At 46.9% G+C, this 20,300-nt stretch overlaps 1 protein-coding gene across 1 annotated transcript in view; it reads left to right on the forward strand.

Moving 5' to 3' along the window:
* The first annotated feature begins 1,911 nt into the window (after window positions 1–1,911).
* Window positions 1,912–20,300, forward strand: part of SMPD3 (sphingomyelin phosphodiesterase 3) — a 93,670-nt gene continuing 75,281 nt past the window's right edge. The window contains exon 1 of the mRNA XM_017852215.1: window positions 1,912–3,269. The gene's annotated coding sequence lies outside the window, so the exon portion shown is untranslated. The remainder of the gene's footprint in view (window positions 3,270–20,300) is intronic.

Below are 20,300 nucleotides of genomic sequence, written 5' to 3' on the forward strand. Positions count from 1 at the left end.
TCTCAAATCCCTGGCCTCAAGCAATCCTCCTGCCTTGGCCTGTCAAACTGCTGAGATTACAGGTGTGAGCCACTGCACCCAGCCCCACCTCCATCCTTATTAGCTGCTACCTAACACCAATAAATAGCATTTTACAACTGAAGAAACAGCTCCAGCCCAGGGTCACACATCTAATCAGAGGCAAAGTCAGGATTAGGATCCAGGTTTCCTAACTCTACTTGGCTGGGCAGATGCTGTTATAGTCTCTGAGTGCTGACAGAATTGTGGAACCCTGACTTTTTCCTGTTTATAACAATTTGCCAAAACTGAAATTGGATTCCAGTGGTAGATGGATGGTGGTGCACTACTTCTGAAGGGGTAAACTGACCTCCAAAGTGTTTCAGCTCTGGCTCCAGGTGGAATTCTTTGGTATCCCTCTGCAATACTCGGGTGATACTCTGCTGATGCCCACCTGGTGGCATGGTCCTCCCCGATCCACTTTTCCAACAGCCTCTGCTTTCACTGCATCCACTGAACGAGGCACTCTGCTTTAGCACACGTCCCATTTCCCCCTGCTTCCTTACCGTTTTCTCTTCAGTAATAAGGCCCCGTCTGTTCAACCAGCTCCAGTTGCCTTCCCTGATGGTTTAGCCAGGATCAAAGCCCCTCTGCCATGCCTCTTAAAGTCCTGTTGGTTCTTCCCTAAATGCCATCTGTTTTACTCACTCCCCCACCTTAGCCTTCCCTTCCTGGATGTTACTAACTCAAGGATGACAGAGCTGCTTTCTCTCAGGCTCTCTCTCTTTGGTTTGAATTAGGTTCAGAGTAAAAGTCTCCTTGGTTATTTCCTTGTTGGCCACGAGTTAATTATTCTCATATATTAAGGCATTCTCCCCAGAATGTATCGGCTGACATACACAAAAAAAGTCTAGAGAAGGTGATAAAATGAAATGTGTAGATTAACTAGGCCATCTAGCCAACAACAGAATGTTTAGTGGAGAAATATTCAGGAAAGATGCTACCTAGCAAGGTGGGACATCACCAATGAGGCCTAAGATGCTGAGCAGACGGTAGAAAGAAAAGCAGGAGGCCAGGCACGGTAGCTCACGCCTGTAATGTCAGCACTTTGGGAGACTGAGGTGGGCCTGGGAGGCAGAGGCTGCAGTGAGCTGAGATCACGCCATTGCACTCCAGCCTGGGCAACAAGAGCAAAACTCACAAAAGAAAAGAAAAGAAAAGAAACAGCAGGAATCTTAGGACGTCTTTGCTTCATAACTGACAGGGCAGATCTTTCTCAGAAAAGGAGTGGGAGGTAGGGCATTTAGGCACAGAAAGGAGTAGGGCCAATAGCTAGAAACAGCGGAACATGGAGAACTGATGACATTTCAGGGAGAACTGACAGCAATCATAGGCATGGGTCTATCTGTCTCTAGCATCGAAGGATTAAAAGGGTACTCAGAGCATTCAGGTAAAATCCCAACCCACTGTACAAATGAAATAAACATTTCTTCAAGGGGGCGGCATCCCTCTAATTGAACACTTCCAGCAATAAGAAATGCCCAACTTTAGGAAATCAGAATTTTGGAGGTGTATGTGAATGAGGTTCCTTTATTTTCTTTTTTTAAATTTTATTCTTTCTTTTTTTTTTTTGAGAGTCTCACTCTGTTGCTCAGGCTGGAGTGCAGTGGTGCAATCTCAGCTCACTGCAACCTCCGCCTCCAGGGGTTCAAGCGATTCTCCTGTCTCAGCCTCCTGAATAGCTGGGATTACAGGAACGCGCCACCATGCCTGACTAATTTTTGTATTTTTAATAGAGTCAGGGTTTCACCATGTTGGCCAGACTGGTCTTGAACTCCTGGCCTTAGGTGATCCACCCGCCTCGGCCTTCCAAAGTGCTGGGATTACAGGTGTGAGCCACCACGCCCGGCCCAATTCATTTTCAATTCAACAAATATCTATATTTATATCTAAATAGCTAGTGAGTGCCTACTATGTGCCAGACACTAGACACTGGACTGTAAGTATGAATAGTACAGACATGGCCCCTCCCCTGTGGATCTTATAATGAGGAAGACGAGTACATAAACATGCAAGTAGAACAGGGGAAGTAGAGGGTGCTGCTCAAACACAGGGTGGGGCACTCAACAGAGAGCCCAGCATCTAGATGTCTTCACAAAACAGGCGGTGTCTAGGTTGGGGCTTGCCGAGGAGTTAGCTGAGGGCAGGGTGGAGGGGCCCAAGGGAGTAGGAGGCTTCCCAGCTTCCAAAGAAGTTAAGAGTGTTGCAAAAAGGTGGAGTCCAGATCTCGAAGGGGAGAGTGGGCTTAAGTCCCGGGGCATGGGAAGTGCCCTCCGTCTGCTGCGTTGGGGGAGATGCTGCGGTATCCGGTAGTGGTGTGAAGGAGGCCAGGACCTGCTATGGGAAGACGGAGACGGGAAGGCCCTGGTAGCCCAAGGGATGACCAAAAGTGAAGCGCTCCTCTATGACAAGATTGAGACAAAAATAAAGGAATAAAGTTCTGAATGCAGTGGGAGAGTCTCCTCCGTCCTCCCTCACCTTTGCTGGGCAGGAACCAAAGCGGCTTGCCCTCGGTTTGCCCCATCACCGACGGCTGTGCTCGGGGGCACAGCTCTTCGCCCTTCTTCTCCGATAGGAAAACTGAGGCCCAGGGTCCTGAAGCAGAAATCAAGGTTTTCTCCTCGAAATGGCCTCCCAAGAGGCTGCCCGGGGTCTCACACGATCCTTCGAGGGTCCTGCGGCCTGCCCCACTTCTCCGCCAGCCATCCTCGGCTGGTCGTCTTTGCTATGGAAACGGTCCTCCCGCCCTGCTCCGCGCCTCCATGTCTTCAGTGCACCCTGGGAAATGCAGTCCCGCTCTGTTTGCCTGCCCGCGGCGTGAGCCCACTCCGCGTCCTTAAAGAACTATAAGTCCCAGAAGGCTGTGTGAAACTCCGCCGGTCTCTGAGGGATGTGGTCTTGAAGGACACACCCAGGAACCAGCGGGCGGGGCCGGAGGGAGAGGGGACGATGCCCCCAATGGGCAGACTCCTGGGCGGGGTCCGGGTCACCATTGGCTACGGCGGCGCGAAGGAGGCGGGGTCAGAGGAATGAAGCGCGGAGCTGTTCGCCGCTCCAGGTGCTGAGTCTGAGGGAGGCTCCGGACGCGAGAGCCGCGAGAGCAGCCGCAGCTGCAGCCGCCGCCAGATCTGCGGCCGGGAGCCCGGGCTGAGGAGCTGGGAGGAGCAGGGTGCGCTGCCGGACGCTGACCGCCCCCCCGCCCGCCGTCAGAGGTCGGTGCTGCTGAATTCGCTTTTGTTTTCTTGGGGAGGGGGCGAACCGAGGCGTGAGGGGCTCAGGGAGTTGACGGGACGTGTTCTCGCTGTTCTCAGGACCGTGGGTCCCGGACAGCCATCGACTGACTAGGGGCCTCCTGTGGCCCGGCGCCGGAGGTCGGAGCAGCTTAGTTTTCGTTTTATCGTGGAGAAGGCTTTTGAGTATGAGGGTCGAGGGCTGGGGGACACCACCCCCAATCTCTCCAGGGAGAGCGAGGAGGCTTGGACCCTCCTTCCCACTGTGCCTGGCGACCGGGCTGCTCGGGTTACTGAGGACGGGAGGAGGGGGTGTTGTGGGATGAGGGGACTGGAGGCAGGGGGACCTCTCCCCGCAACACTTCGGCTGCTCGAGGTTACAAAGGAGTCTGGTGGTGATGGATGAGATCGCGGACCGCTATCCCCAGCCCAGACCCTCCCAGGGTTATTAAAGAAAGGCGTCTTGGGACCGGGAAGACCCTTCCCCAGGCCCCTTCCTCCACACTCGCCCCCTCCCTATCCCCCCTCCTCCCCAGGCCCTAGGGTTTTGTAAAGAGGAGGATCGAGGATGTGGATGAGACAGAGGACTCTTACCCCTTCCACTTGGACCCTCCTAGGTTATTGGTGAGGGGTGGAATTGGGATGTGGCAGGGAAAGGCTGGGAGACCCCTCCCCATCCTGCTCGGAGTCGCGGGTGGAGGAAAGCACTGACACTCGGAATCCCCCGCGCTCGGGCCCGCGCCTAGGGTTGGGTGGCCTGGGTGTGGGAGGTGGTGTAGGGGGATGTAAGAGGAGACGAGGGACCCCTCCCCACCTCTCCCCACCCGGGCCTTATCTCCCAGGCCCTCCCTACCTGGATCTAGGCCTGGGGCTCTAAGTCGAGACGACCCTCACTAGCCCACCACGCCCCGGGGACTGAGCCTATGGCACCTCAGCTGGGGCCCAACCCCAGATGGGCATGTGCAGAGCGGGACGGGGCGGATCTCCTCTCAAGCACTCAAGAGCTCCAGGTAGACGCTACCCCCAACCTCGTGCCCGCGAATCTTTGGGGGCTGCTCCGCTCCGATGCAGGGCGCACCCCAAACCGAGGCTCGGGGACCTGCTTCTAGGACGCGCGGTGGCTGTTTCCAGGCACTGGGCTTTCGCGCTCGGCCCAGGCATCCTCGAGAGGACAAAGCGGCGGTCGCCGCACTGGCAGGCCTGCGCCGCGGGCTGGGCGGGGGGCGCGGCCTCGGAGGGGGGGCTTCGGGCGCGGCGCGGGCAGCTTCCACAGAAACGTGCTGGGAGCGGGCGGGAGACAAAGCGCACGGGCTTCTAGCGGACCAGCGCGAGCCGGGATGGAAAATCCCGAGGGAGGAGGCGGCTGAGCCGGGGCAGGGCACTATGCCCCACATCTTTCTCTTTTCCCATACCCCCTACCCTAAGGCCAGCCAGGCACCCAGGATTCTGTGCACACGATGGTAACCAGGGCCCCTTCGGGGGCCGGTACGGGGGCCGTTCAGGACCTGTGACCACTAGGACAGGGACAGGTGAGGGCTCCACCTTGAGCAAGGGGCCTGGAGTTCACGGAGCAGGAGTGGACCAGGGTCCAGAGAGACATCCTGACTGGACCCTCCCACGCCCCATCAGTCATGTTAGGTCAAATTTGGTTCTGGGGCGGGGATGTGTTTAAATGTGTGAGGGTTTGCATGGATGATGGTGTGGGTCAGAGTGTGGATGTGAATGTGTGACCGGTTGAATGTACCCATGTGTGTTTCAGTCTTCATGTGTGTGGCACAGCCAGAGCTTGTGCTTCTGGCTCTGTGTGTGTGTGTGTGTGTGTGTGTGTAGATGAACCACTTACTCATTTACTGCTGGACTTGGATGTTGTGGGGGTGGGGAGCAGGGTAATCACATCTTCAACTCTCAAGTCACAGCAATGACCTAGGGTCTGAGTGGATGACCTCAGGGTGAAGGCAGCTTCAGGTTGCTTTGTGCCTAGCCTGCCTGGCCTGCGCAAGGCCCAGTAAGTGGGGAGTTCACAAGTATGTGGAGACTTCTTCAGCCCTTCTGAGGTCTCAGATCTGACCCTAACATACTCACCAGTGCCCTGCCCTTCCCATTTTATCAGAAGCTTTATCCTACTGTAATAGGCTGCTCCAAAGACCAGAATTCTGCCCCCTCACCACCACCATGTGTTTCCAAGTGAGGCTTAGCAGGGGACTCATCAACAGAGTCACTTATGATATGGGTGCAAGACTACATGGCAAGACAACTTTTGTCGCTTTGGCCTCCATGTCTGGAAGGGCATGGCACTGATGTTGCTGGTCAGTCACAGGTGGTGTCTCAGAAATACTAGGTACACTCAGACAGGAAACAAGGGTAACACAGACGTACACTACAAGGTGATACCCCTAGAAGATGAGCATGGCCCTCCCAAACCTGCCCTCCCCAATAAGTTACCCTGATCTCACAGCGCTTGTATAGCAAAGGCACTGTGCAGCTTTGAGATAATCTTCACAGAGATCTACTTCCCATAGGATGAGAGACCAGATGCTGGCCAGCAGAACAGCAGAAAGAGCAGGTACCACACAAGGTAGCCACCATCTATCTAACCCAGGCTGCCTGGTCCAGTTCCCACAAGTATCCACTCCCAGTGTCCACAGCGACCTCTGCTGGAAAGAGGTTAAACTAGACACAATTTGGCAACTAACACTCCCCCATGATGTAGAGGCTCAGAGTGGGTGTGAGCGTTGTTAGGTAAAATCACAAACCTTTCTATTGGGGGGCTCCCTCCTACCTTCAGAGTGTCAAGCTGATGTTCTTGTCTGAAGTTTTTTCAAGTTAGTTCAAGCCATGGAATTGCTGCTGTCTTCAGCAATGGAAATGTTTAAAGAGGGCTTGAAGGCCTTTGTTCAAGTTTCTGACCAGTGGAAGGTGGGCATCAAACCCATTTATAAGGACAATGCATGGAAAACACTTACCAAGGTCAAAGAGGTTTAGGCATCTCCTGTCTCTCCCTCTACCTCTACTACTCTCTTCTCCTCTTTTCCTGTTCCACATTTATCCTCTTCTTTCCCTCATTATTAAATTAGTCAATAACACTTTTCAAAGGCAAACCCTCTTTTCCTCAAAAACAATGTAGCCCAGAAAATGAAGGCATCTGGAGGCTATTATCAAATGCAAAAAGCTGCAAATACGGCTCTTCCAGGCCTAATGACAGAAGTGGGGGAGAGAGATGAGACATGCTCAATCCTAAATGCCCATCTGGTGACATGTGTCTCTTCTCCCAGAGTTACTCTGAAGGAATTTCACACAGTCACAAAATCTTAAGAGCTCTGCAAAGGAAAGAAGGTATTTTAATACCTGGTATTGTTCTTACTTTGGCATCCATGTGATTTGCATTGAACTATGTGACTCAGTATCATAAAGTAAAAATAGGACTTAATCTCTTCCTTGCCTGTTTGGAAGGTGACTGCATATGGTGTGTTGTGTTCTGCATTGGAGAGTGAAAAGCTAAATTGCCTCATAAATTGAACCACCTGCTTATCCTGATTAGAATGGTGCTTAACATCACCTACAGGCAATAACGTTATTTTATGTTTCTTTTAATTTATACCTGAATCTTTGTCTTGTAAAACATTTCCTCATGTTCATACATTATTACTTTGACTTGAAGTTAATCAAGAATGTTTAATCCTTGTACTGAAGCCAAACAAATTAAATATCAGCAGATTCAGGAAGATGTGGGTGGTGTTTCTGTTCTTTCTGGGCTCAAAAAAATTTTTGGAGTTCATAGAAAAGAAGGAAAGGCCCTAAGATTTGGTAAATCTTGTGAGCATTTCTGAGAGTCTCCTTAGAAATTTCCAGAAGGGCTGGTCATGTTGAAGAATCTGAACATGCATGCAAGTGGCAGCATGCATGCTGGAAATGAGACTTCAGCCCTGGCATTCCTAAATCACTGCACTAATGCAACCTTTGGAAAATTTCCCAAGACCCTCCTGTTCCCTGGGGCAGCCGGCTCTATCGCTGTGGAGTAGAGCTGTCCAAGGTTCTGGAGTGCTGGCCTCACCCACCTGGTGGGAAGGGAGGACTTCAGGGTGTGGGCTAGAAGCAAGAGCTGAGGGCCATGGCCTCCGAGAGGATTTCCCCAAAGCTGATTACAGAATGGAATAGGAGGAAACAGAGCTGTGGAGGGTATTACTGAATTACTTCGAATGAACTCATCAGCAATCCCTGTTTAAAGAATTATGAGCTAATAAGAGGAGACATTTTCTGACTCAGGCTCTTCACATGTAAGAATGTATTTAATCCTCACAGTCCTATGAGGTAGGTGGTGGCATAATTCCCAATTTCAAGGTGAGGAAACAAAGTTTTGAGGGCTTTCCCAGGGTTACACAGAAAGGGAAGAGTTTAGGTTCCATCCTGGATCTCAAACTCTGGAAGTTCCTCCTTACCACTGTTTTTCCCTATTGCTATTATAGAAATAAAATTGAACTATTGGATTGTCCTATGTAAGGTTATAACCAAATGCCAGAGGAATAGGATTGGGGGCCAACTAGGATTTAGACACAAATCAGTATTTTCAAGTTCAGCAAGGATAGTGCCACCTACTTTATATCTTATCCAGGTTTGTTAACTGAACTTGTTTACCAAAGAATGGGGAGAAGGCAGTATAATGACCCTCATGACCAATAGCCCAGGTTTTTCTTTCCAGCATGGAAAATTTTCATAGGAAGCCAAGCGTAGATGGCAACAAAGTGTTGTCACTGTTTTTCCTTTTTAAGAAAGGAAGGGAAAAAAAAAACATGAGGAAGCTGTTATTATTTGACAAAGAGCACACATAGAGCCAAAGAAATAGAGCTTATCTTTATTTTCTAGCATCCTGTTACAAAGCTGAAGACACTCTTATTGTTAAGAGATTCCTTCCACCTATTCCCACTCTCAGATTTTCATAGCAAAGCCTCTAACACCTAAATAAAATTTCCACTGTGTGGGCCTCAGCCAATCTCAGGAAAGCATCACATTCCTGTCCTTATGCCACCCAACCAAAGTTCTACCTCCATATGTGGCTGCAAGACTCCAGAAGGTGGGCAGGTTTGGGGTTTGGTGAATTTCAGACCACAAGTCTGGTCCTCCTAAAGTGGCAGTTCCAACTGCTCCAATCTTGCAACATACACAGGGACCGGTTTCTGAGAACTCCCCTTTCAGTTTGGGTGTCTAAAGAGGGTAGAAAGGAATGAACTTACGTTTTTTCTCCTCTCCCAGGGCCTCAGTCTGTACAACACTCAGATAGGGGGTTAGCCTTTTAAGAAAAATGCTTCATATCCAGCTGAGTCTCCATTCCATTTTGAGTGATTCCTTCCCCTTCCAAGTTGGGGCTTCGCAGAGCTTTGAGGAAAGGAGCAAAGGCTGCTATTGCTTCTCCCGAGGGCACTTGGAAGCCAAGGACCCGGCACCCCATCTGGGTCTGCTCTGACTCATATGACTGCAGACAGATTTGATTGTTTTCTTATTTAGAGTCATTAATTAACTCTCCTCAGCATCAGAACAGCATGTAATAAGAAGGAGACCATTTGCAGGGTCTCTAGGCAGCCATGCCTAGGGCTGAGTACCATCTCCTTTGCACACAGGATCAGGAAATGGTTTCTAATCCTGGCTATAACCCTTCAGAAATCTTAGATTGTTAAGATTTTAGGCCAATATGAGAAAGTGCAATTAATTGCTAAGGCGGCTATGATCATTCTGGCAAAAACTGGGAGGCCTAGGAGTCCCTCAAAGGAGGACTGGATTTCCATTCATTCAATAGACATTTCTTGTGCCTACAAAAATGTGTCAGGCACAGAGCTGGGCACAGGGAACACAACCACAATGTGGGATAAGTCCTTTCTTACAGAAATCTTGAATGGAACAAGGAAACAGGCATAGAAACCCTGAAAGAATGTGTGCTATAAGCAGAAAGAACTTTAGAAATGGAAAGAATCTTAATAATCATAAACCATCATGTATTTTTTAACATGAGGAAAGAGAGTGAGGGAAGTTGAGGGTTGCTCTGGCCACAGCCCTGGTTAGTGGTTTTAAGATGGGGCTTAGAACCCAGATTTTTTAATGCCTAAAGCATATTTTTTCCACTGTCCTAAACTGTTGCTCTGTTCATTTAATTATCCAAAGGGCACATTTCCATTAATACAGGCTTCTTTGATCCAATACCAATGCAAAACCCAATTTTAAAGTTGAAATAGCCCAGGCACGGTTGCTCATGCCTATAATCCCAACACTTTAGGAGGCTGAGGCAGGAGGCTTGCTTGGGGCCAAGAGTTCAAGACTAGCCTGGGTAACATAGTGAGACCCTGTCTCTATAAAAAATGAAAACATTAGCTAGGCATGGTGGTGAATGCTTGTAGTCCCAACTACTTGGGAGGCTGAGATGGGAGGGTTGCTTGAGCCCAAGAGTTCAAGGCTGCAATGAGCTATGATTGTACCACCACGACCTAGCCTGGGCAACAGAGCAAGATTCTAAAATTTTTTTAAATTTAAAAATGTTAAAAATAAAGTTGAAATAGAAACAAATAATAGAAAAAATAGGAAAAGTAGAATGTCCTTCTATATATCTGTTGTCCAATATGGGGCCATAAGCACTTGAAATATGTCTAGTAGCAATTAAGATGTGTTGTAAGTATAAAACATACACCAGCTTTCAAAAAATTAGTATAAAAAATAATGTAAAATGTTGCATTAGTAATGGTAATATTGATTACAGGTTAAAATAATATTTTAGATATATTAAGTAAAATATATTTAAATTAATTTCACCTGTTTCTTTTTACTTTTGTAATGTGGCCACTAGAAAATTTATATTATATATGTGGCTTGCATTTATAACTCATATTATATTTCTACTGGGCAGTGTTGTTCTAGACTGCTTCCATTTAGGATGATATTTTCTTTATAAACTGAGGCATTTAGCAAAGTAGGTCTGTAATCAATTAGCCTGGGATTTGAATCCTGGTTCTGCTATTTGGGCTGCGTAACCTTGAGCAAGTTGTGCCTTTGTTTCCTCACCTGTAGAATGAGGTGATAATAAAGCCTGCCTCCTAGGTTTTGAGCTAAATCACTTAGAACAGTGACTGACAGGTCCAGAGTGAGTGTTCACTTAATATTAACTATTGTTATTACTGTTGGAGGAAGCTTATGAAGTGTTACAAGATAAGGGCTGGGAGGCCGAGATGGGTGGATCATTGAGGTCAGGAGATCGAGACCATCCTGGCTAACACGGTGAAACCCCGTCTCTACTAAAAAATACAAAAAACTAGCCGGGCGAGGTGGCGGGCGCCTGTAGTCCCAGCTACTTGGGAGGCTGAGGCAGGAGAATGGCGTGAACCCGGAAGGCGAAGCTTGCAGTGAGCTGAGATCCGGCCACTGCACTCCAGCCTGGGCGACACAGCGAGACTCCGTCTCAAAAAAAAAAAAAAAAAAAAGATAAGGGCAACAGGAAGGAGAGCAAGCAGACGATTTTCAGATAAATCAAGCTAAAGATTTATTACTAGTTAAAATGTGATTGAAAACACTTGCTAAGTATGTGGCCCCTATTTTCTGACAGATAATGATGTTGAGGAAAGATTTCAAGCCATTTACATAAGCATACAATGAACAAACAAATTAGCTAACTGCATTATGCACAGGTCTTGACTTCAGCTAATGAGTTGAGGAAAAGGGTGATCGTACCAGATGACTCAAGAGCTCTAAGTCTCTTGGACTCCTGGATTCCTCAGGGAATGACAACCTTGTGCTCTGGGAGAAAAATTCTGGACAGGAATCAGACATACCCAAGGTCAAAGCCACTCTGCCACTTATTGGGCTTGGTCAAGACACTGAGTCTCAGTTTTCTCTTCTGTAAAATGGAGGTAGTATCAACTCTCTCGCAGGTTGTAGTGAGGATTAAATTAGATAATACAAATAAAACATCAGGTACATAGTAGGCACTCAACAAATGATAGCTGTGACTAAATGGGATTTCAGGTATTCTTTAATAGAGAACTTTTTGTTCTTTAATATAGAATTTGCAGTTCAGGCCAAGCACAGTGGCTCATGCCTATAATCCCAGCACTTTGAGAGGTCAAAGCGAATGGATTTCTTTAGTCCAGGAGTTCAAGACCAGCCTGGGCAACATGGTGAAACCCTGTCTCTACTAAAAATACAAAAAATTTGCCAGGCATGGTGTGTGCACCTGTAGTCCCAGCTACTAAGGAGGAGGCTGAGGTGGGAGGATCACCTGAGCATGAGAGGTAGAGGCTGCAGTGAGCCAACATTGCACCACTGTACTCCAGCTGGGCTACTGGAATGAGACCATCTCAAAAAAACAATGAAAAACAAGAGAGAGAATTTGCTGTTCAGAATCTTCAGAGCCTTTCCTACAACTCTACCGTGTCGTTCCCCATCCTTATTCAGTCCCTGAGGAGATTGAAAGGACAGTTTCACCTGATTAAGTGTGTCTACACCAAAACGTAGGATCTCAGGAACTTTGGGCACACTCTACACAATCTTTCATGTTCTTCTCTGTCTGATTAACGCACATGAGGCTCTTTCCTGGGATAATGAGGCAAGTAGCAAAATGGGCATTGTTCTCTATCATGTTTACTCTGAAGTTCTGACTTCAGTGTTTAGAGCACTTTACATGTAGCTTTGCTTTAAAAAAGAGATAACATAAATATGGAAACCAGATCCCAGAGCCATTTCTCCCGACTCCTAGGGCAGACCATGGGTCCATTCACTGCATAGCTCTGAGGGAACACATATTGTTGCTGTTCTCAACCATCGCCTCTTCTTCCAAAAGTTTGCCTTCTGGAGGAAGATGGCCGAAGAATATGTATTAAGCTCAGTGAAGGCTTATGTTAACAGAGCATGTTGAACTGTAAAGAAAATACTCAGATTAGTCCTATAGGAAAAGTGAGGATCCCTTCAAATGTTTTAGCAGGAGAGCAACACAGTTTCTTGACTCAAAGAGTGGTGGGTGAATTGAGGTGGAGGGAGTCTCACCTCTGGTTCTGTTGAGAGGCCCCTGACTTCCAGGTACAAAGTACCAGTGATAAGTTATCTGGGGATAGTCTGGAGTTAATATGCACATTTTCCTACTCATTCTTTCTTTTGTCATTCAACAAATGCCAAATGATGGATAGCTACAGTGGGGTATTTTGAGAACCCTTCCCCAGGAGGAGACCAAGGTCTCGCTGGGGAGAGGAGAGACGCTCATATGCAGATTGAACCAAGGAACAGGGGCTGGAGTAACCATAGGAGGCCTGATTAATGCAGGTTGGCTATGGCAGTGGAAAAGCTATGGATGCCAACCAAACTTGCGTCTGAATCACACTTTTACCACCAAATGTGTGGCCTTAGGCAAGTGCTTTAACCTTTCCAAACTTCATCTTTCTCCTCTGGGGCAATAAAACTAACTTTTCCTGGGCTGCCATGGAAATTACATGGCAACATATATGAAAATGCTTAGAGGCCGGGCGCAGTGGCTCAAGCCTGTAATCCCAGCACTTTGGGAGGCCGAGACAGGCCGAGACGGGTGGATCACGAGGTCAGGAGATCGAGACCATCCTGGTTTACACGGTGAAACCCCGTCTCTACTAAAAAATACAAAAAAAAAACTAGCCGGGCGAGATGGCGGGCGCCTGTAGTCCCAGCTACTCAGGAGGTTGAGGCAGGAGAATGGTGTAAACCCGGGAGGCGGAGCTTGCAGTGAGCCGAGATCGCGCCACTGCACTCCAGCCTGGGCAACAGAGCTAGACTCTGTCTCAGAAAAAATAAAAAAAAGAAAGAAAATGCTTAGAGACAATACTAACCCTCGTTCAAGTGTTTACAGTGGGTCAGGCATTGTGCTCAGCAATACATATGTGTAAAAGAATACCATTATTATCCCTACTTTATAGCTGAGGAAAGCAATGCTCAGGGACTTTAAGTAAGTTGCTCAAGGTCATGCAGACAGTAAGAGGACCAGGACCCCGACCCAGGCAATCTGACTGCAGAGCCTGTTCTTAACCCCTGAGATCACTGCTTCTCTGGTTCAAGATCAGCAAGAACCCAATAACTATTATTTTGAAGGAGAGAGAGGTGATTTGTGGGTCAGCTTGTGGAAAAGTCTTATGCTTGGTCTTCAAGCATGTGTACAATATGGAGAATCTCTGAGGGGTAAGTGGGATGGGGAAGGAAGGCAAGGGAAAGTTGTGATCAAATGAACAGGGGTAGGAATGAGAATGCTATGTTCTGGGAGCACTGAAATGGAGAAGTTTCCATATGAAATAGATGTTTGGAAGGAAGAGTTGAGAAAGCCTTGAATGTCAGACTAACAAGTGTTAGAGAATCAAAAAAGTTCATAGGCAAAGAAAGGGATATGAAATCTGAAGCCTTCAGTTTGAGGCATCTCACTGAGTCTGGGTAATTTGTGTCAGTGTTGAGCGTGCTCACCAAGTATCTCAAAGCTAGAGCTTCTGGAGGGTATTGCCAGGTAGCACCACAGTCGAGGATTCCTACCAGTACTATTTGGTTTTCAAAGAATTTACATGGTCTTTTCTCTCATTTGGCCTTCACAAAAGCCCTGGGCAGGTGAAGGGTAGCAGGTCTACCACAAGGATTCCTGCCTGTGTCAAGTTGCAGGCAGTAAAGGCTGCCACGAAGCACAGATGCCAAGAACAGCTGCAGTGCCCAAACCCAAGCACAAAGCTTAGGAGAGGCTTTCTCTGTGAGGGAAGAGAGAAGATTTGCTCCCTGTGCTCTGGGAGGCAGGAAATAGTATCCTTTGGTTCATGATTCCCAGTGACACCCCTGAGCAGCTGCCTCCCAGGGTGGCTGCTGGGAGGGCCTGAGTTGGGGTCACTGCAAATTCCACAGCCCTTTTTGGTTGCAGCACCATCAGTCACCTGCTCCCATGCAAACAGCTTGTTTCACAAAAGATTTTTTTGGACCTGCCATCTTGAATTCATTCTGCTTATTTCTCTGCAGGCTGCAGGGGCTGAAAACCAAACCCCATCCTCCTTAGGCTGGTTAGAAGGAAAATCTGTCTTTTCTAATGGCTGCAGTCGCACTCTGCGCCAGATTTCTCTCCATGGCTACGCTTCTAATGACAATGGAAAACAAAGGCAGGAAGGGAGAGGGGCACAGATGCAGCACTTCTTCCAAGAGGCACCAGCAGTTCTGTGGAGGATGCAAGGCAGTGAGGAGGTAACTTTCACAGCTATGAGAGAGTCTCTTGATGAGTAAAGAGTTTTGATGTCCCCGATGATAGAGGATGAAAGAGATCACTGTGTTTTGTTTGAAAAGTCATGCTAGGATTCCAGATGCTCTCCACAGTTCCGGAAAGGTGAGTACAAGGGTGGGCAAGGCCACAACAATTTTGACAAGTTGTCCGGGGATAAGACCTTAGTGATTATAAACATATAACTAATGAGAAATGATAAACACCTGGAAATGAAATGTTATCTGGCCATTGACCCCAGTAACAATGTGTGTCAGCACATGCTAAACTCGACAGGGTTGAATGGTGACTTCTGGAAAATAAAATCAAGTTGGGAAATCAGAATGATAATAATAAAGGCACAGATGTTTGGAATGGCTGTGCATCCAAAAGTAGGGCTGTTTGGTTACATCAGAGCAACTTCATCAGCCAGGACCAAGTGTTCACGCCTTGCTCACACACCTGGCTCCTACTCTGGGTTGAATCCTGTGCCAGACATTGGAGAGATGGAAGTGAATGAGACACAATACCTGTCCTCAGGGAGGTAGTCAATTCTAAAACAGAACAAGAGATGCAGCGTAGAAAATGTGCAAATGAACATGGCCACTTCATGAAATTCCCTTCTAGGTGCTTCCTCATGCCTCTGAAATTAATGTAGCCCAACAGGTGAGGCAAGTTGGGATCTTATAAATACTGCCAACCTTATCTCACATCAGGTCTATGCAGACCTGGTATGTGGAATCTGGGGTAGCAGAGTAAAGGCAAAGGAGGCAAAGGCTGGTATATTTCAGAAGCTTGTATACAGTCAGTGAGGATGATTTGCCTTTGTATTCTTTATTTGAAAGACAAGCGCTTGAGACCCTTTGCCTGCAATTAGAGCATGCTGTCACAAGGGGCACCATGAATTAGTGTGGTCCAAGCAGCCATGTGTCCCACAGGCATGGTATGCTGAGCAAAGTACAGTTTTTCCGTTGTTAACCTTCAGAAGAATATAATTTTAAATTAATCGATTATAATGGGATTGCACATTTAATAAGATCAAGCCATAGTAACCTATATGTAGTGAGTGGAGGGTTGTGAATTCATCAACATTCATTTAACAAAATCCATTGTGTGCCTACTACTATGTACAGAGAAAAGCACAAAGTCCCTGCTTGGTACTCAAGTCCTAGAAGGAAGACAGAGATAGATAATTATAGTGCAGTAAGATAAGTGGTAATATGGAAGGAGGAGCAGAGAGCACTGGGAGCATAGAGGAGTGAATAATTCTACCGGGGAAACACACACCACACACACACATGCACGCTGTTGTGTGTTGGGTCCAGACAGTAACACCTGAGTCAGAGGGTTTATATCAACACACACAGAAGGGGAAAAGGCAATGTATTGGAATACTTTTAGATGCTATAAGGGATTCAGATTGTTCTATTGCATGAACTTGGACATATCATCTATGTCTCTTGACCTGTTTCCTAATCTGGTGCTCTGAGGGTTTGGCAGTGGCTATCTTGACTATGTGGGTGGAGCAGCATGGAGGTTAGAGTAATGACTTTGATCTCCAGTGACCAAGCCTGGGATTGTCCTTGCCCTGAGACCTCCTCAGCTCTTGTTTGTTGGGACCCTAGTGATGCCAACACTTGATTCCAGCTGAAATGTTCCAAGGAATCACAGAGGATTAGCTAAGATTCTGGTTCCAGAGGAACTTGGTGTTTGTGGGGTACAGACTTTGGTGTAGAGTGGAAATGGTCTAGATCTCCTGAGGTGCCATTAGTTTCACCACCCTCCCCAGTAGCCAGGCTGGCCCTGCCATAGCACTGACCACGGCACACACTGCCTGCCCCCTTCTCACCAGTGGTCTTCTGACCTGTGGCCTGTCCCTGAGGCCACTGTTGGGAAAGCCTTGTCCTAGTCAGGCAGAGGATCACCAACAGCAGGCCAGTCCCACTCCTGCCCCTCCAGCCCCCAAGAAGATGAGGCCCTTCTTGGCCTGTGTCTCCCTCTGGAGAACTTGGGCCCTGGCAGGATGTCCCTCCCACCCCAGCCAGCCCCCACCCTGCCTTTCCCAGGCCCCAGCCCTCCCTGTCTGTGGCCCTCAGCAGAACAGGCACCTCTGTGTTAGGGGATACAGAGCAGCAACCAACTTGAATAAATGGAAAAAAAAAAGCCAGAGTGTTTAATTTTAAACAAACCATTTAAAGCTGCTAATTGCCCTATAGAGAGTTTTAATATGCAATATATTAGAGCAATACCTGGTTAAGAGAGCAGACAAATGGAGGCACTGAAAAAGCCCTCACTGAAATTCCATTTACAAGTCTTTAAAAGGACTTTTTAAAACAATTTGTATGCCCAGGAAATTTCACAGCTGAGACCAATAGGCCTTTACCCACCTGTCTAGGCCAGGGCCAGCTCAGGTCCCCTTCCCCCAACCTACTCTCATTCTGGTCCCTCAGCCCTAGAACCCTCTCTCTGCAAAGAGTGCATCCCTGCCAGCAGGGACCAGATCTGCTCAGGCTGCCTTTCTCAAACAAGGGCCAGTGGAGCCAGAAAGAAGGGCCTCCAAACACAGGTGGTAGTGATGACACTTTCTGCCACGCCTCCTACCCACCATTGCCAAACACACACACCCTGTGGCCTGGACAATCCCTTCATCTTGCAGGAAGCACTGGGGCACCTCCCAGGAGTGGCCTGCCACTCTCCTGCTCCAGGCCTGCAGGACTCCTTTCCTGGAGCTAGCAAACAAAGAAAAACCAACATAGGGCCTTTAAAACCACTCTGCAGAGGATGTCGCCTCCACCAAAGGAGATGAGAAGGGCAGGCTGAGATAAGCAGAGCTGCTTAGAAACCGAACACAGAGTCAAATTAAAACATTCATTGGAGGCAATAGAACGCGGATCATTGGAGTGAGAAACAAGATATCTCCCTTCCAAATCACTGCAAAAGAGAAAAGAAATCATCAGCTATGGCTCAAAAGTCAGAAAAGAAAGGAAATGCAGAAAACATAAAACAGATGACGGGGCCACCTGGAATGGTTATGACGATAAATGTAAGCATTTAACATTCTCTTGTAAGAAGACAAAGGTTCTAGATTAAATTAATACAGGAGACTCACCTAAAATTAAATGGCTCCAGGGTAGGCAAAGCTATCCCAGGTAAATGCAAACAAAAGAAAAAGCGTGAGTGGCTATATCAGACAAAGCACAATTTAATGCAATAAGCAGTGTCACGCAGGATAAAAAGGGTAATTTTATATTCATAGGAGCAATTGTGAAAGCATAACTGTTCTGAACATTTGTACACTGAGTACTTTAGCATCGAAATACATGAGGCAAAATTTGTTACTGTTAGAAATACAAGAAGCTGGCCAAATGACAGTTGTGGGCATAAATTTACATTCTTCTCTCAGTACCTGACCTCAAATAACCAAAACATGTATGATAACAGAAAGGAGTAATATAATGAAAATTTAATTAAAAGGTGGGTACTGAACTTTGTACCAGTCTGAATGATGTTTGCCATGTTTTAAAAGCCATAAATTGATGCCTGCAACATGTGTTAAATTTAGTACACATTTATATATACAACATAATTATAATAGCAGTTTTCAAAATCCTAAACCACTGAAAAGCCACTGAAAGAAAATAGACCAAAATGTTAACATATGGTATGTTTAGAAAGGTTGAAATTTAGGCATTTTAATTTTCTTTTTTTCACTTTTCTTCCCGTGTTCTTTAATGATCAAATAATATTCCATGACCTAAAAAAAAAAAAAAAAAAAGAACTAGAAAAAAAAGAGTAAGACTCATTCTCATAGCACAGGGTTTAGAATTTCTAAGATTTGAGACCATATGTTCATGGGGTTTGGGTAAAATTCAACAAGCAAGGGCAGCAGACAGGAATCCCAGCAGGCCCCACACAGCCTGGGCTTCTTTGCTCCTCCAGGTCCTCCTAGGTCATTGGCTACTTGAAATCCTTTGTTTGCCCCAGGGCACTGCATTCTCCTAACTCAGTTCCCACTCCTCCTATCTCGTAGCTCAAACATGGTTGCCCCAAGACATAGTCCGCTCTACTTGCTTACCCCATCTGCAGTGCCCTGGTGACCTCATCCACTCTTGTACAGGGATATAGCTCCCCGTTATGTGCTACGGACTTCTGAATTCATCTCTAGCCCAAAACTCAACACAGAACATCAAGGGTGTACATCAGCCTGCTGACTGGACATCACTCCATACATGTGGGGAAGGAATGGTAGATGCAGGTAGATGTGCCTGCAGTCAGTCCCTGTGAGCACATGAGGGTGGGGCAAAAGGATTGAGTGTGAGGCAGGGATGCCACAGAGGCTGGTGATGAGAGCATTTAAACATCCACAGTCAGATGTAGTAGAAGGTTCTTACGAAAGAATCAGAATAAATCATCACCTTGGGTATGGCCTACTGTATGCCATCCCAAAATAAAACCAATGGCTCTCTCTGACTTACATGATTATGAACTGTGCTTATTGCAGTAATCAAGAAAAGCAACAGCTGGGCATGGGGGCTCATGCCTGTAATCCCAGCACTTTAGGAGGCCAAGGCAGGAGAGTCATTTGAGCCCAAGAGTTCAAGACCAACCTGGGCACATAGTGAGACTTCATCTCTACCAGAACCAAAAACATCAGCTGGGCATGGTGGCACACACCTGTAGTCCCAGCTGCTCTGGAGGCTGAGATGAGAGGATCACTTGAGCCTGGGAGGTTGAAACTATAGTGAGCCGTGACCGCACCACTGCACTCTAGCCTGGGTGACCCTGTCTCGGAAAAAGAGAAAAAAGAAAAGAAGAACAAAGGCAAATTTTTAAAACCAGACCCAGGCTGCCCTGACACTTGGAATACTCACTTTGGACCCCTCAGGTTTTCTTCTGCCCACCTCATACATCTAGCCGCCAGACAGACTCTGTACCCCACTGAGATTTGCTGGTCAGTGGTTTCTGGTCTGGTCTCCTTACTTCTCAGGGCAGAGCAGAAAGTCTGTAAGTTTCCTGAAGTTTTTAATCTACCAGTAAAACAAGTAAGGATGAGATGAGGTTCTTAGCCCACTGATGTGGTATGTTAATTTAAAGGCTTTTATAACTACAAGGTACTGTCTCTTTTGAAAAGGACAAAAATAAACTTAAGTACTTTTTATAAACATATATTCTTATCAATTTCAGCTCTAAGTGCATACTCTCATTGGAAAGTAAATTACTTTAAAAGAGCTTTCTAAAATTATTACATATAATTTCTCTTATATAAGAATCCTAGGTCTGGATTGCTATCCAGTTACCATTTTATTTTAAAATGCAAATATGCATGAGACCACTCTGGAAAGATGGTTCCATGAAACACTGCAGCTCTCTGGCTTTGGAGAAGGAAGTGAGTCCTCTAACAAGTCACATAACTTTTATAATTTGCAATCTCCTCTTTTCAAAAGTGAAGAAAACAATACCTACCATAAAGGATTATTGTAAAGAAAATCCTGTTTCTTTTTTTTTCTTTTCTTTTCTTTTTTTTTTGTGAGACAGAGTCTCGCTGTGCCACCCAGGCTGGAGTGCAGTGGCACAATCTCAGCTCAGTGCACCTCTGCCTTCTGGGTTCAAGCGATTCTCATGCCTCAGCCTCCCAAGTAGTTGAGATTACAGGCCCGCACCACCACACCCAGCAAATTTTTGGTTTGGGTTTTTTTTTTTTTTTTGGGGGCAGAGTCTTTTTTTTTTTTTTTTTTTTTTTTTTTAGAGGGTGTTTTGGTGTGGGGTTGGCTTTGGGTGAAAAGGAGGGGGGGGGGGGGGGT

The sequence above is a fragment of the Rhinopithecus bieti genome, unplaced genomic scaffold (assembly GCF_001698545.2).
Source record: "Rhinopithecus bieti isolate Rb0 unplaced genomic scaffold, ASM169854v2 scaffold_34281, whole genome shotgun sequence".
Lineage (NCBI taxonomy): Eukaryota > Metazoa > Chordata > Mammalia > Primates > Cercopithecidae > Rhinopithecus > Rhinopithecus bieti.